The 17,288-nt window shown below is 39.8% G+C and overlaps 1 long non-coding RNA gene across 1 annotated transcript in view; it reads left to right on the top strand.

Annotated features, from left to right (window-relative positions):
* Positions 1 to 13,773, top strand: part of LOC110394411 — a 49,416-nt gene extending 35,643 nt beyond the window's left edge. Inside the window, exon 6 of the long non-coding RNA XR_002435607.1 lies at positions 11,351 to 13,773. This is a non-coding gene — a long non-coding RNA (uncharacterized LOC110394411). The remainder of the gene's footprint in view (positions 1 to 11,350) is intronic.

The following is a 17,288-nucleotide window of genomic DNA, read 5'->3' as shown; positions in this document are numbered from 1 at the left end:
CTCTGAAGCTGCCCCACATTTCAGTGACTCAAAAACCGCTCCCACCTCTCCTACTTAGGCGGGGTGATTGGAAGCAGAATGAGACCCACAAATCATCAGCTGGGTGATGTCAGGTGAAAAGGTAAGAGCTTAGAGTCTATTTGACAGCAGGCATATTTTGCTCTGATTGTTCATTCTGACTGTTTTCCCTAGCGTTACACTGTGCTTCAGGGTCCTGCTGGAAGCAAATTGCTTCATGATTCCAGTACTTTTAGGAATGTGAGGCTCCAGATTAATACCATCTGTTGTTTGAAGATAAAAGTGAAGATGCTGATGTTGGTGGCTAGTTCTCTTTGTAGCTGCCGTTCTTTGAGTAGCAGATATTACAAAGCTACTCTTGCCACAGTAGATATGCGTGGGACTCCCAGTGAAGGCAAATGTGCTCTTAGGAAATTGAACTCCCCCAGATTTTGTTACAGTGTAATAGAAAAATCTTCTTTTTAGTGGAGTGATAGTTTCTGGGCCTGGAATCCACTTCAGCTCACAAGCACAGACAGGGGTGACAACATATGGGCTTCTGATACCTCTTGGGTATCTTGAAGCTTCCTGGGAGTGAAGAATGAAATGTCATTTCCATAATGGAGTTCAGAGAGTAGTGCCCATGGAGAAAACTGTGCTGCTGAGAGAGCTCCCTGTTTTCCAACACGTCGAGCATCCAGGGCACCAGAGTGATTGTTGCTCCTTTGAGGGATTTAACATTTTGTCTTGCATATGTGAGTTGGAAGAGTGCAGGAAGGAGAGGGTGGGTGGTCTTAGCTGAAGAGAGAAATAAAGTTGCTCCAGATATAGGAGCATGGACAGAACCAGGACCAAGGCTGTAATTCTCCAGCTGTCTCTGCCCAGGTCTGGCAGCGTTTTGGGATGAACTCAGTTTTCCAGATGCTTCTGGACAATACCCAGCTACAGCTAGAAATTAACATGTGATAACAACTCCCAAAATGTATTTTGGATGCAACCATGCTATATAGAGAGTAAGGAAATTCTGCTTACCCTATAGTTGTGCTGTGCCAGTTGGTCTCAAGGGCGGTGATTCTTGAGCGGAGCTGGCTCATTTTGTTTACCATCACACAGGAAGGCTGAGTGGCTCTGATTCACTCCTGGAACGGCTCAGCTCCTAATGACTAGAGACTTGTGGCAGGCTCACTTCTGAGTTCCTGTTGGCTCCCATGTACTACGGGTCAGGCTCAGCTACTGTTGATCTCGTGCCCTCAGCGATGAGGAGGTCAGCAGTATCATTTTTATTTGAGATGCAGGCACTGGAAGTTACAGACAATCAGACGGTGATCAACAAATTCGGATTGCAGGAAACAGCGATGTCTTTACTGACACTTGTTGAACATCATCAAGGAATTCTGGGTTTCCTTGTCTACCTCTGTCACATATCTTCAAATGAAAATCTGTTTTTTAATCTTTTGATACCAACGCTTGTTGGTGAGCACATTAGTTTTAAGGGGAAACTTATCCAAATAAGTGAGAAACTCATCCAGGACGTGACTGGTCCTCATGGTGACACTTCCATTGTCTTAAATGAAAGCAGGACATTTCATTTCTACAGCATGATTTTAAATCTTTTTTCATGACAAAAGAAAATCAGAAGAAAAAGCGTTCATTCAGAAATAGTCCTGGTCTGATATTTTACAAAACAGAAATCATGGGGACACCAAGAACATTGACAAATATTTCACTTTAGTATAATATCTTCCCGAGCATTGGAATCCTTACTCAAGATGACACAATGAAAATAATGAGAGATTTATTTAAGTCAGGCCTGTGAGGATTCATCTAAAATTTCCTAAGTTAGTGCACAAATGGCTCTGGAGTGGAACCAAACACAGTGTCATTGCAGTTCATGCTGCTTCAAGTTCTATCCCACTGATTTGCAGAATCCCTGTTCCCTGCTGGTTTTTGGTCTCAGGTGGAAGGGAAGGGCTGCAGTTTACCCTCATCAGTCTGCTGTCCCTATTTGACCCTCTCTTGCTTCCCTCTCAGACCTGCAAGTGTGAGGAGACATCCCAGTCTCTCAGAACTGATCTTCAGGGGACTTATACTGCTGCTATACTGTATGGAAAGCTGATAGACAGCTTGAAGGACAGAATTCTTACCAGTTAGGGATTTGGAAATAAGCCCTATGACATAGTCCCTGGAGAGAAAGCCTATCCTTCTGCTGGAAATAATAAAAAACAACAAAACCTAAGAGATTGCGTGAGGGTTTCTTTTCACAAAGATTTCCTTCTCCAGAGCTTTTTCCTGTGGGTTTAAACTACAATGAGGATAGTTCAGACCACTGCAAATGTTGATACAATTGAAGTGAAAAAAGAATCTGTTTTGTCTTTTCCTGATGTGGAGACATTTCTGCATGCTGAAAATGATGTCTGAGCCCTGATCTGAAGAAATCCTGAATACTCAGCAATTCATGTTAAGGAGCAAAACAAAAAGCAAAATTTCTCTTTTATGTGGCCATGCCATTGTGGTAACTTTTCAATGTGCTGTCATTTGGTGGCAACAAAGACCTCATATCTCTTTTCAAAAGCCTCCCTTTAGACCTTGTACTAATTAGAGAACATGTAAAAACAATTGCAAATTAAAATGCTTAATAATCTCTGTGTTAGCTAAGAAACACGTTTCTAAAAATAATGAGTAATGGCACAAAGAAACACTGGGATGACAGCTTTGCATAAGCTTCTTGTGATTTGTAGATGTCTGTGGTTAGTCTGCAAACTTGCACATATTTTCTAACCTTTATGAGGCTATGTGTTGCTAAGATTTCTAGTCATGAGCCTAAAAAGTAATGTTTCCTTTGTTTTCAGAGTATGAGATACATAACTCTGGGACACACATTCATTCCTGTGATACGGGGATATGATTACATGCCAGGTAGAGAGCACGCACGTGCCACCTGAGAGGATGTAATATAATATTTGCGGATTTCCCTGGTGCTGCGTAATACTGTATCTTCTTGGGTTTCTGTAAAGAGATTTCTAGCTCTCCATCATGCTTATTAAGCATTTAAGATATGTATTCACGTAATTCCTATTCACGTTTATGGGAACTTAATCCTCATAGGTAGTGCTGGTCACTCTTCAGCAGCTGTTACAGTGACAGCACAAGTATACCAGAGTCCCAATCATTTTTTTGATGGATAGGAGCAAAAATTCCTTCAAGCAAAACCTAGTTGTTTCAGTTATGTGTATTTCTTTCTCTTTTTCTCGCTGCTGTGACAAGTAATTCTTCATGGTTTTCTTCTCACAAGGCGCCTATGAAATAGAGTGGTGCTGTAAATGTCTCATTTCAGTGGGCTGCTGAGATATATTTTTTGACTGGTAATTGGGTCTGAGCAGCCTACAGTGAGATTCAGAAAGCCTGTGAGTGTGACAGGAATTTGCTATCATTTTTGTTTTCTTTCTAAGTTTTTAATTAAAGGTAGCAAGATGTCTTTCCGTAACCAGGGAAGGCTACTATGACCAAGCAAGCAATGGCCCAGATCCAAAGATATACCTACTATTTGCTGGTTTGGGCTAGTGAGAGTTCATAGGAGCTATGAAAGCTCAGCACATCTAAGGACTGCATTTTCACTCATCTATCCTACTCCTTGGGCCTATGCTTCTATGTGATAAAGATACAGCTTATAATGTAAGGGGACCCAGTGGAATATGCAGCCTGGAAGTAGGCAGCCGTCCCTCAACTGACTCATTGGGCTCTGCCTGCCTGGGGCCTGCTCCTGGTGATCTGAGGGCCAAAAATCGACTGTTAGGGCAGCAAAAATGTCCCTTCCCGAGTCACTCTGGGATTTGTTCATGGAATACTTAGGAGTAAGCAGGAAACCTCAGCTCCTTTATGCATTTACTGCTCAACAGTAGTAAGGGACTGGCAATGATGCAAGATTCCTCTTTCCATGGTCTTTCATGAATAGAGAAGTTGCATATCTTATATTTCATGCAGCAGTGACAGTAAATGTATCTAGAAATGATATGAAGGACGATCAGGAAGAAAAACAACAGTACTCCAAAGATGTAATCACTGCTAATTTTTATTGCATCATCTGGTATGAAGACTGAAATCAGCCTATCTCAGATGCTTTAAATTCACAGAATGACACATCAGGCCAACATTTAATTATGCCAAAAAGTCAAATTTTCTTAAGTGAAAAACTGGTGAACAGCTTTGACTCTGAAGCATAACAGCTGATGAATCTCATTTTCTTTTATCCTTGCTGGCATAAATGCAGATTCTATTCTTATTCTCGTATGTGTCTATCCTTCTTTTTAATCTTACAAAGCCATTTGTTTTGATAATATCCTGCAGCAGGGTATTACTTTGTTCACTAGTACGTTTTCTCTCAATCAGAGGCTTGTCAGGTAAGATTAAATAATTCAATGTGAGCATAAGAAAGCAAACTGCTGGCCAGATTACTATGTTGTTGTCTCACAGCACAGCTATGAGAAAGTAGGATGCTGATTTTTTATCTTAAGGAAAAAAAAAAAAGACACTTCAAGTGAGCCAGCATTTTTGGCAGTTAAATATGAATAAGCATATTAGCACAAATCATCAGATCATCAACAATAGCAAATCAAATGCAGACTTGAAAAGTTTGAAAAAGGAGTACACGTTGTCACAAAGTCTACTGGGGGACTGGAGAAAGAAAGAGAGTGGGGAAAGAAGTACATTCTTCCCTTCTTGGCAGAAAGCTTAATTAACTCACCCAGTTGATGCTGAGACTGGAAGAAGGTTGCTCATGGTCCTTTATATCTTCTCTTGTATTAAGACAATGCCTCCCAATGGGAATGCAAGAAAGATATCTTCCCCAGCACTGAGTTCTGTACCCAGACTCTGAGTAGGATGCAAATGGACTTGGTCAGTTTGTCTAATGACACCAACCATTTCCCAATGGAATTTTCTAGACACTGCGGTTGGACAAGCAGTCTGAGTGCACAGCCCAGCTCCGTCATGGGTTTTATATTTGTGTATACCAAAATTTGTTCAGTATTTTGACCTAAAGAAACAACAAACAAAAAAAGAGACTTTCAGGTGTAGGTCTCCACTTCAAATCATATTAATTTAGATACCTTTAACACATTGTGCCATTTGTTCAGATCAGGAAGGAGAAACTGAAGTACAAATAAGGTGAATAGCACCAAAAAAGTGGTATTCAGTAACCAGACCACCCTGGTGCAAAGAGATCAAAGATTTAATATTAAAAGTTTGCAAGGAGAAAAGACTCTGGGGAGAAACAGAGTATCCAGGCTAGCTCCTCTCTCATAACCTCTTATTTTATATATGATGTCTAATAAAGCACTGCCCTGGATGCTTCTTTCTCTGGCAAGTCTCCAACAGAGAAATTGCTCTTCATTTGCTCAGAGTCTGAATTTGCCAGCCTTTGTTCTTCACATCCAAAAGATAAGGAGACAGATATTTAAATGCATTTCTGTGGTCTTTTCCTAGAAATAAACACATTTTTCACATGTTATATCTATATTTGATGATGAAGGAAATCCTACAATTTCTTACTGAATATCGGATCAAGCTCTGTGCTGGAACATGTTTCCAGGCAACCTGTTCCAACTGCAATCCCAGCAGAGAAAGTAATTCCCTAATTCCATCTCACAAATGTGCACAAGTACTTTGCAAACCAACAGATAACATCACTTCTGCAAAGCTGTTCCCTTAGGCACGTTATGGATTTCCAGACTTCACATTCTTCTCTTTTGTTTCGGAGTTTTGATTCACATATTCCTCATTTTCAGTTATCTGTAATTTATCACTCCTTTACTTATGCTGAAATTTTAAAATGAAGGACCCAGTTGCAGCTGTAGACGTTGTGACTTTTTGTGCTCATATGACTGGATTTTGCTTATAAAATGACAAATGAATATATAAAGAGATTGAGGTAAACATGACACCTACTCTAGTCCTCTTCTTTTTAGTCATTTCTATTTACATATAGCTTTGCCGGGATTTGACTACGAAGGTTAAAGCTTGCTTGGATGACTTTAAATTCCATCCTTCAGAACTTAAAACTGCTTGACATTGCAATTTAATTTTCTTTAATATAGGTTTTTCTTTCCTTGGTTTTTTTTTTTTTTTTTTTTTTTTTTGTAATACAACAAGCCTTTTCTGTGAAAGTTAGCTTAACATTTATTTATAAACATACGATAAATGTCTTTGTCCCTAACCTATAAGATGAGACAAATACAGATGGATAAAACAAAAACAAACAAAAAAAAACAACCAAAAAAACCCAACAAAACAAAGAAACAAATGGAAAAAAAAAAAAAAAGAATCAAATAGAATAGGACATACCCAGCTCTTAGAAGTCAGTGCTCAAATCTTTTCATTCATTTGGCTGTAGTCTGTAATTCTGCTGTCAGCAGATGGTTAGGGGAAGAGAATAAGAACAGTGCAATTACAGAATGACTCTCCCATTTCTTTACCTTCCCAGCTTCCAGTAATGACTTATCTAGGGGCTCCTTGAGCCAGAAGTTTTACCTACTCAGTTGCATTTACCACTGCTGTATGAACTGGTTTCTTTCATGAACTTGTCTAATTACTTTCTAATTGCAACTTTGAGCTCCACAGCATGAGCTCCACATTTTAATTATTTGCAGAAAAAAGTATTTCCTTTTGTTTGCTTTAAACTGCTTTAAACTAAACTTCATTAGTTGCCAATAAATTCTTGTGCTTAACTGTTCCCTATTTACTTTCTCTGAACCCAGCACTTAGTACCATGAAAACCTTCTACAACTAGTTGTTGTCAGCTTTAGTTTTTGCTAGCTCAAATAATCCTGTATCATTTATAGACTTCATCACCTCACTCTCCAGTCCCTTCCCAGTTCATTTAATGAACTGCCTGAGATCAGTATAGCTCCCTTGGGCCTTACTGGTAACCTCTTTCAATTGCAAAAGCCAACCATTTATTCTTACTCTTTATTTTCTAACAAATCAATAATCTATTTGAACACTCCTGTGACAGCTTAGTTTCTTTAAGCATCTCTGTTGAGAGATCTTGTCAAGTGCTTACTGATAAAATCACTGTATCAATGTTAGTCACAAGTTCAGTGACTGCATCAAAGAACTGTAATACATTTATCTGGTAATGTTTTCCTCTGAAAGGCTTTATTCTCCTCTTCAAGCCCTTCCTAGACGTATGGCATTTATCCATTTATATACTTTCGCTGCTCTTTTAGAACATTTCCATTGTATTTATCACCTTATATTTCTCTCATATTAAGGCTGGTTTAAGCAATATATCATGCACCATAGTCAGTTCATAGCCTTCACAGGGAGCTCCTTTGGAGCACTTAGGTAAATACCACATGGTCCTGCTTAACGGTTATTGTGTGGTTTACATTTTCTTTCAGACACAAAAGTCCTTGTATCAACACTTCAGTTTGAGATAAATCCTCAGATTCTCTCTGTAAAGAATTGTCCTGTTATGAGAAACTCCATAAATTTCTGTGCAGCAACTGGTGAAGTCTTGGTGATTAATTTTTTTGCTCTAGTCTGATCTTTCTTGAGAATGCTTTTTACACATAGATCATTTTTCAGGTTCACCAGTTCCCTGGCATGTTTCCTGCTTTTGATTTTTGAAAACGTTTGTATTTTTCATTTTAATACTCTTAGTAAATCACATGCCTCACGTTGGCCTTCCTTATTATGATTTTATGTTTATTTTGCCAACGTTAATGCTTCCATTTTCTTCTTAAAATATTCCCCTAGTTTTGAAAGATACAATTTTACTCCTGATAAAACGTTTTTCTTTGTTTTAAGCTGCACTAATTTCTTTGTATTTGACTAAAGGACTTTGTCTAGTAAAAAACATTTAGTCTTCTAACACAGTACCCTTAAACAGTGACTGCCTTCTTAGTACCATTCTCTCAAGTAGTTGCTCCATTTGATCACCTTAGCCTTATCTGCTAATAACATTTCCGAGATTCACTGCTAGTAGTTTGCATTTTTGGGGGGATGGTGTAGTTTTTTGTCTAGCTTTTTCAGTCTGAGCAAAACATGGGTTTTTATCACATTATGGTCCTTGAGCTCCTGCTCACTCTTCAAGTATAAGTCAACAGCTGTTTCTCTTTTTCATTATCTTTTTCCCAAGTGCTATCATTTTCATCATTTAGAGTTTAAGTTTCTCAGCCTTTTTGAGTCAGAAGTTTACCTAGCCTGCAGTGGACCAACTGAATTTTCCAGTTACTATTGCATTTCTGTGCTAGCTGGTTCCCAAATGTCGAACAATCAGTTGATTGCAGTTTCTAGGATGTTGACTGTGTCTTTTGCTACCTACCATCTCCAGTTAGTACAAAGCATGATCTGTAAACCTTGTTTAACATATTTCCATGCTTATATATTCAGAACTGCTTTAGGATTAAAATGGTCTTTGTGTTGACACTATACCTGTGTCTCCAAGCACAGTAGCAATCTAATGTCATGAATTCTGGTATCCCGCCTCTAAAAATGACCAGTGCAGGTTCACAGAAAAATTAGAATCCCTGTGCAATACCTCAGAGGAAATAATTCTTCCTAAACCTCTCCATAAAGTGCCACATGACAGAGCCAAATTATTGTAGAGCTCTGTAAATCTGGAACTGATGAATTTCTTTTTTAATGTCTTTGTGTCACAATAGTTTATGAGAATGTACTCAAAACATTCCAAAGCAGATTATAACAGTCTTCAGGAAGGTCAGCTTTGGATATAAGATTCTTGGCAACGGGCCTTTAAAATTAAAAACGACAATTGCCCAAACTACAGATCTTAAATTATTTCACTGATGCACCTGAGCCTTGAAGCTCTGATAAGACTTCATATTATATTTACGAATGGAGGACCCATCCTTTGAAAAGCATATTAACATGAGACTTCTCATAGTTTGAGTAAATTCTTTGTGTAAACAGTGAATGGCATTGACTCAGGTACACCTTTTCATGTTACAGCTGTCTCAGTGTCATAGTTAGAGATTAAGGGAATAAATGAAAAAATGGAAAAAAAAATGCAGGCTTAGGGAAGTGGAGAGAAAACATTTAGGGATACAGTATTTTCAAAAGGTAATAGAAAGGAAGTAAGTGTTCTTATGTGTGGATCTAAATTACTACAGACCTTAATGGGCAACATCAAACAAACACATTTTATTAACTGTTAAATGGAAAGCAAATGTACTATCTTAAACAATTATTTTTTACCATCTGGTATTAGCTATAACGTTATAGTCTCCCCTCTTCCCACTTTGCATTATAGTAAGCTGTGTCTAGCTCTTTACTTTTTAATCTTATTTAATGCCCGAAGGACGTTAATGCCAAAATGGCCTGTTTCCATTCATTCCCCATATGTTCTGTGTGTGTGTGTGTTTTTTTTTTTTCCTCACATCATGGAATCATAGAATGGTTTGGATTGGAAGGAACCTTAAAGATTTTCTAGTTTCATCACCCTTGCTATAGGCAAGGTCACCTCCCAGTAGATCAGGCTGCCCAAAGCCCCATCCAGTCTGGCCTTGAATGCATCCTCAGTTCCAGTCCCTCTCTGCCCTCGTAGTGGAGAATTTGATTTGATGATCTGATGCCACCACTCCATTACAGAAGGCCACCAGCTTCATCAGTCATGACCTTCCCTTGGTGAAGCCATGCTGGCTGTCTCAGATCACTTGCTAGTCTCTCATGTGCCTTAACACATCTTCCAGGAGGATCTGTTCCGTGATCTTCCCAGGCACAGAGGTGAGGCTCGCCAGCCTGTAGTCCATTTGGCTTTGTTGAACTTCATGAGTTTGGCATGGGCCCACCTCTCAAGCCTGTCAAGGTCCCTCTGGATGTCACCCCTACAGTATGTTGATTGCACCACACATCTTGGTGCTATCTACAGACTTACTGAGGGTGTATTCAATCCCACTGTCTATGTCACTGATGAAGATGTTCACCTCTCCTGTCAGGACAGGCTGAAAGAGCTGAGACTGTTCAGTCCAGAGAAGAGAAGGCTCCAAGGTGATCTGATAGCAGCATTTCAATATCTAAAGGGGAGCTTCAGGAAAAAAGGGGACAGATATTTTAGTAGGGTTTGTTGTGACAGAAAAAGGGGAAATGATTTCAAGCTCAAAGAGGGTCTATTTAGGTTAGATATAAGGAAAAAGTCTTTTACAGTGAGGGTGGTGAAGCACTGGAACATGTTGCCTAGAGACGTGGAGGATGCCCCGTCCCTGGAGACTTCCAAGGTGAGGCTGGATCAGGCCCTGGACAACCTAATCTAGCTGTGCATGTCCCTGATCATTGCAAGGGAGTTGGACTAGGTGACCTTCAGAGATCCCTTCCAACTCTAAGGATTCTATGATTCTATGTTGAATAGCCCCAACTGCAGTATTGGCCCCTGAGGAATATCACTCACCAGCGGTCTCCACCTGGACATAGAGCCATTGACAGCAACACTCTTACTGCAACCATTCAGTCAGTTCCCTATCCACAGAGTGGTCCATTTGTCAAATCCATGTCCCTCCAATTTTAAGACAAGGGTGTTGGGCAGGACAGCATCCAATGCTTTGTACAAGTCCAGGTAGGTGATGTCTCACAACCACCACTACAGAAAGAAATGGAGGGCTTAGAATAGTACTTTTCAGTCAACACCTCTAATTACTGTGGGTGAAGCTGAGTCATATGTTAAAGAGGATACAAAGGCATTGAATGCTGTAGATTTTGCTTTCAGTAGCTGTTTTAGTATGAGTTGGAATTCATGGCTCCGGGTGACTCATGTTATTCTATGACTGAGTTGCTGAACTTGAGTGCGCACACTTCCTCCTTTTGCCCTTCCCAAAAGATCCAGTTCTCTTCTTGGATGTAACCACATATAACACTGTAGATGTTTTGAAAGTGTAAGTCTGAAGAGGGGCTAAGTCTTGAGATATCATGAGCACTGAGATCCAAGGACAAAGCTGTGATACTCCACCCCAATTCTCTTACATTTACTCTTTCTTATGTACTCAGAGATGAATTCTGTGGAAGCAGACTTCCTTGCTTGCTTAAACTCTAACATGCGTTAAGGCAGGAAAACCGTGAGACAGATGAAGTACCAGAGAAACTGCTAGGCTCCTTCTGTGATCACGAATGTGTGCCTTTTCTGTCAGCACACTGAAAAACATACTAGAATGTGTATGTTCTGAGACATTCCCAATGCATATGTCATGCAAATTAGAAAAGAGGTATTTTGGAGAGCAGCAGAGGGGACATGTGAAGACACACAATCATACTTTATAACGGGAATTTCTCAGGTAACTCAGGGAAGGAATATGATTTCTGAAGTGTGTACCCAATGAACCAAATGTATCTACAATATTACCAGGAGCAGAGGATAATAGAGATGAACCTGCTTAGCAGAGATGTCACAGACCAGATGGACCAGATGCCATGCTGCTCAGGAGAGAAAAACTTGTCTTTATGGAAACAAGGGTGAGCTGGCACATATATGAGCAGGTCGCAAGCTCATGGTGAGTAGACTTATCTCTGAGAGGCTGCCTCATCTGCTGGGTATTTTCTTTCACGCTTTTACTTATAAACATTTTTAAATGTATCATCTACCCTGAATATTTTAAGCATTTTGATTTACACTTTCACTTGGCCTGACCTGTGCTAAGAGTGATTACAAGACAGATAAATAACGAATAGATTATGACTATACATATCTGTAAGAAAAACACCAGTATGGCAGGCAGTAATGAAACCAGACAGGAGATGCAGTCCTCAGGTAAATGGCAAGATGTCATTGCCTTTTTTTTTTTTCTCTTTTCTTTTTTCCATCTTTTCTTTTTTTGTTTTGGATTAGGTGTTGTAGGTTGGTGTTTGTTTGCTTGTTTTTTGCTTTTTTACTCCTCTTTAATATTAGCAAAATGTTTATGACTACATTCACCATCTTTCATGTCCAGCAATAATAGAAGTACTCTCTAGTCCTAGGCTGAGACTTAGCTATGGTGTCTGCAACAGGAGGTAGGCCTGTGCTGCAGTTTCAGAAAGGCTGCACTCAAGCTGGTAGCTGTCTAGCTGTGGCACGCTTATAATCACTGTAGGATGTAAAACCCACTTGAGAAATGTGGTAAATTAAACCCATGTTGAGTTCTTTCCTGCTGTTAGGGGAGCAGGAATACTGCATTCACTGCTAGCTTGATATCAACATTTGAGCTAAACTGTTTAAATCTTGTTCAAGTATTTGTGCATAAAAAGCAATGTAGAAGTATGTAGGAACTCTTACTACCTTGAACAGATAAGCTATTTTATATTTTTAGTGGAACAAAAGACAAACTGCAGTCTAAAAAATATTTATATAGGACATTGCAATTATTGTTCAGAATTAATGAGTTTTATCCCCTCCTTTTGGCTTAAAGAACACAAAATACCAATGAAAGGAAACAGATGTAGTTGTTTTAAGCATTTACAAAGGAAACTGCAGTAAAGCCTGAAACATCACTGTGTAAAAGCCTTGTATGTCATGGAGATGTTCTGATATTGTTTTCATTTGCCAGCTGTGTGCAAAGAGGGAGTTATGTCTGTGGCCAATAGGTCTTCCCACATCAGAGCAGTAATAACAACAAAGCAGCGGAAATATTAGGAAAGCTCTAACTTTACCTCCAAATACGCTTGATTTTCCTAAACAAGAAACATGCATTAGGAATCAGTTCAAAGGAAAATGGTCAGAATTTATAATGCTCTTCTGAAAAAGACAATAATAGGAAGAAAGAGCACTACTAAGGTGAACTAGTCTAAAGTGAGTGTGGCCAACAAATAAGATATTACCTTATATCTTACCAGATTATATTACCAGAATATTACCTTCTGGCTCGCCTTCTCAGCTAATGCTTCTCAATATTTACACTCCAAGAAAAATACCAGCACTTTCAGCTGGTCTGAAAAGATACAGCATGGTAAACTAGAAAGGAATTTCTGGGACTGTAGACTGGATGATTCAAGTCCAGCTCCTAACTCTGCTTTTACCACTGGTGTTAAGCCTTCTGGCAACACCTAACATCTCAGCCCCAGTGTAAGGAGACAGTTCTATGGCAGACCCATAACAATATGGTTTTACCCTGGAAACACCTGTAGCCTGGTGATATGAGCTTACTGTCCTTTGGCTTTTCTAACAGTTAAATGGGGAACTTCTCTCTGACCAGGATGCCTGTATGACTCCACTGAGGGTTTCCGATTGATGTTCTTTTTCACTTACTGCCTATTAAGCTGGAAAAACAACTATGTGAACATTGCAATCTGACCATTTTTCTGTCCCAGTTTTTCATGCAGTGCTATACATTGCGATGGTATGTTCTGGCCTTACTACATATGGAGTCCAAGCTATTGAACACACACACACACACACACACACACACACACACACACACACAAAACAAACAAACAAAAAAACCAGAAAAACACAGCAACACAGAACAGCAAAGGGATCAAAGGTTTAAAATGTTTTTGTCACTCAATTGCATTATAGAATGATACTTCACTCCCATTTGGAAATGGGAACATCCTGGAAATGGTAAAATACCTTCTGTGAGCTAAAAAAAATCATGCATAAGGAACGTAAAATAATGGCTTAGATCTGGAATGGAGAAGTTAATAGTTCTCTGAATATCTTATCTTTATCAATGGTTTGTGCATGGGTTGCCCCAAAAGTAATGTCTCCTGTTTATTTTCATGGAAACTACATAGATACAAAGAGCACAATAACACTATTTGGTAGAGCATCTCATAGCTACAAAACACTGTTTTTCAATGTAGTCACCACCATTAGCTATGCATTTTCACCAACAATGAACAAGAGTCTGCATGCTGTGCTTGTAAAAATCTGCGCCAGCAGAGGTGACCCACTGTTTCACAGTTGCTATGATGGTATTGTTGCTAGGAAAATGTTGCCCATGCAGTCCATCTTTTGTTGGCCCAAACAGAAGGAAGTCAGAAGGCACCAGATCCAGACTATGTGATGGGTGTGGTAGGACAGTCCAACCAAGACTGGCAGTGTGCTCAATGGACTTCATACTGGTATGGGGCCTGTGTTATTGTGTTGCAAGACAAAGGTTGTATTCTTCTCTGTCCTGGCTTGGGAAGTTCAAGCCTTCAGCTTAGCATTGCAATATAGCTCTTTCCTATCCTAAAAGACAGTGCACATCACTTCACCTGCTGAGGGCTGTGTCTTGAAATTTCTCTTCGATGGGGAGTTCACTTGTCATTGACACAGCCTGCTGTTTTGACTCTGGCTCATAGTGGTGACACCACATCTTATTACTGGTTATGTGTGATCCAGGAAACTGTCATCTTTAGCCTCACATTGGTTCAGCAGGTCCTGACAAACTTGCATATGGTGTTCTTTTTGTTCCTTTGTGAGCCTTTTTGGGATCCTCCTGGAACAAATTTTGTGATATTCCAATATTGTCACCATTGTTTCCAACACGCTGAAGCCGACAGTCATCTCTGTGCCCAGTTCCCTGGTTGTAATTTGATGATTTGTGCAGATGAGCTGATTGAGACACTCTTCGTTTTGTGTGTGACAGCTGTACATGGCTGTCAGGAACGTGGCTTGTCTTTCATGTTGCTGTCGCTGCTGCTGAAACGTACCACTCACTGTGCTCACATCCACTGTTTGATCTCCATATACGTTCAGCAAGTGGCAACGATTATCGTCAGGTGCCATTTTTTCCACATGGAAAATTCAATGACACAACTTTGCTTCACCTGCACTTCCCTGTCAGACACCGTTCTATCAGTCTGCCCCTCTGCTGCCATCTGTCACACAGCAACAAAATGTAACGGAATATTGGTGGAAAGGTCCAGCCTCTACTGCCTCTACTGCCGTACCAACATGTGCCTCTAACATCATGGGTCAACATGATAAAATAGGAGGTGTTTTTTTCAGAGCAGCACTCCTACATTTTTAGTGCATTTCTCTGAGACTGTCTTTCTTCAGTCAGTTGAGATGTTGACACTGATAGTCACTTCAGTGACTTATTTCTCTTTATTTATCCTGATCACCTTCTTTATTTCACAAAGGTTTATCCTTCAGTTTTCAAGAACTATAGTTTTTCCCTAACAGCTTGCAGTTATACCAAGAGTCTTAAAAAGAAATACCCTTGACACTAAAGAAATGTAAAAACAAAAGAAATCAAACAAAACCCCTCTAAAAAATGAAAAAATATATATATATATATACAATGAAGGAATATATGGCAACAAACTTCTAGTGACCCAGCAGAAAGGAAGTGTCAGGGAACAATGACTTTTGCAGTGTATAGATATTTCAGTAAGTAGATATTCTGTCCAACAAATACCTCCTTTGGTATTAATAAAACACAGGCAGGCTGTTAATGCTTACATGCTGGAGAAAAGCTCTAGAAAAGAGGGCTTTTGTTTCTCTGATGAGGGAAGGTAAAGAGAAAGGTGGGTTGTTGCATGATCATATTTCGTTTTATATAGTCACTATATGGTCACTTGTACCTAACAAAGCTGCCATAGAGGAGGAGAGGGAAAATGAAGCTCTCACAAATTTTCCAATCCTGGCTAACAAGGTAAACATTTTAAAGGGCAGGATGCTTCCTACATGTAATGAGGCATCTTTAGCGTTGACATCTGATTACATAAAACCTTATGAGGTCAGCCTGTGTAGAGCAAGAATGTACATAAAGGTAATGTCCACACTGCAGTTTTACATGGAGTCATTTTGCCAGGCAGGTTGCTGTTGAGCTCATGGCTCCAAAAACAATATGCTCTCCGATATGATGGTGATATCCTGTGCATGTTCAGTGTTTCAAAAAATGGCTTAGAATCATAGAATAGCTTGGATTGGAAAGGATCATCTAGTTCCAACCTTCAAAACCCCACCCTGCCCAGACACGGACAAGATCAACAGACTGAGAACTCTTTCTCAATTCCATGGATGGTGGTGCATGGCCATTCTTAGTTGGTGGAGCTACTTGTCTGGTTAATTCCAACAATGACTGAGTCTCTGGCATGCTAATTAGTTACGTGACACCTCAGCAGTTGGTGTCCACATTCTTAGAGGGACAAGTGGCATTCAGCCATCTGAGATTAAGCAGTAACACGCCTGTGATGCCCTTAGATATTTGGGCTGCATGCATGCTACACTGACTAGCTCAGTTGTGTCTCAGCTTATGCCGGCTGGCGTGGGTAACCTGCTGAACTCCATTTGTGATGGGGATCGAGGACAGCAATTATTCCCCATGAATGAGGAATTTCCAGTAAGCGCGAGTCATAAGACCATGTTGATAAAGTCCCTCCCCTTCCTATGCTTACTTGGATAACTATCATAATTTTAGAGCTAATAAATGCTGACAAGTGTCACCCTCCAGGGGCGCATGCCCATGTGTGCATTTGAACAGGATTACTAGAATATATACACAGTTAATGCTTTAGGAACAAAATCTTAGAACGATCTATTGCACATACATTACAGCTGACAATTCAACAGATTATACTTTTGAATATACAACAGAATACTTCCACACACACCTCAAACTGTACTAAAAATACAGGTTATTTTATGAATGAATACCTTGTTTGGTATTTGCATTGAAGGTTAGGAGGACAAAAGGTAGTGCTTTGTCTGGAACTTTGAATCAATAGCAATACTGAAACACACACAAAAGCAAAGGGAAGCTAAGCATCGCTGTCCTGCAAGAGTCAAGAAGATCTGGGCAAATTTGTAAACAAGAACCCCCTATCTGCAAGATCTTACAGGAGCCATGGGGGAGGAACCATCATGAGAGCACCTACCATCAATCAGTGGATTTGCAGAAGCTTGTGCTGTATCTGCACAATGTTTCCTGTCCTGCACCTATTTGGTTGTGCCAGCAGAACCGTAGCCAACATTGGAACCTCCAATCCCCCCTCTAAGGATGTACAGTTGAGAACAAGACACTGTTAACTTAAGCTGCAGGAAGTAGAGGCTCAGAGTAACAGCCCTGCACAACTCTGTTTTGACAATGTCTGAGCATATGTGTTTTTGAAGGGGTTGTGTGTGCCAAAATACCACTAGAGAACAAAGGTACAGGGTAAGAGTCATCTGACATTCAAGGTCAAACTTCTTCAAAATCCTAAAATAAACAGTGGTTGTCCTGTATTCATGGTATTATTCTGCAACAAATACAGTATTTCTTCAGCTCTTTCCCCTTTCCAGCCTTTATGACTCTCATTTACAATGCTAGAGAGTACTGCAGTGCATCTTGCATTTATTAACTACAACTCAGTATGTGATATCTTAACGTCATTTTTTCTCC

Source organism: Numida meleagris, chromosome 2, assembly GCF_002078875.1.
Source record: "Numida meleagris isolate 19003 breed g44 Domestic line chromosome 2, NumMel1.0, whole genome shotgun sequence".
Lineage (NCBI taxonomy): Eukaryota > Metazoa > Chordata > Aves > Galliformes > Numididae > Numida > Numida meleagris.
The sequence above is the reverse complement of the archived record's forward strand: the minus strand, read 5'-3'. Positions and strand labels throughout refer to the sequence as shown.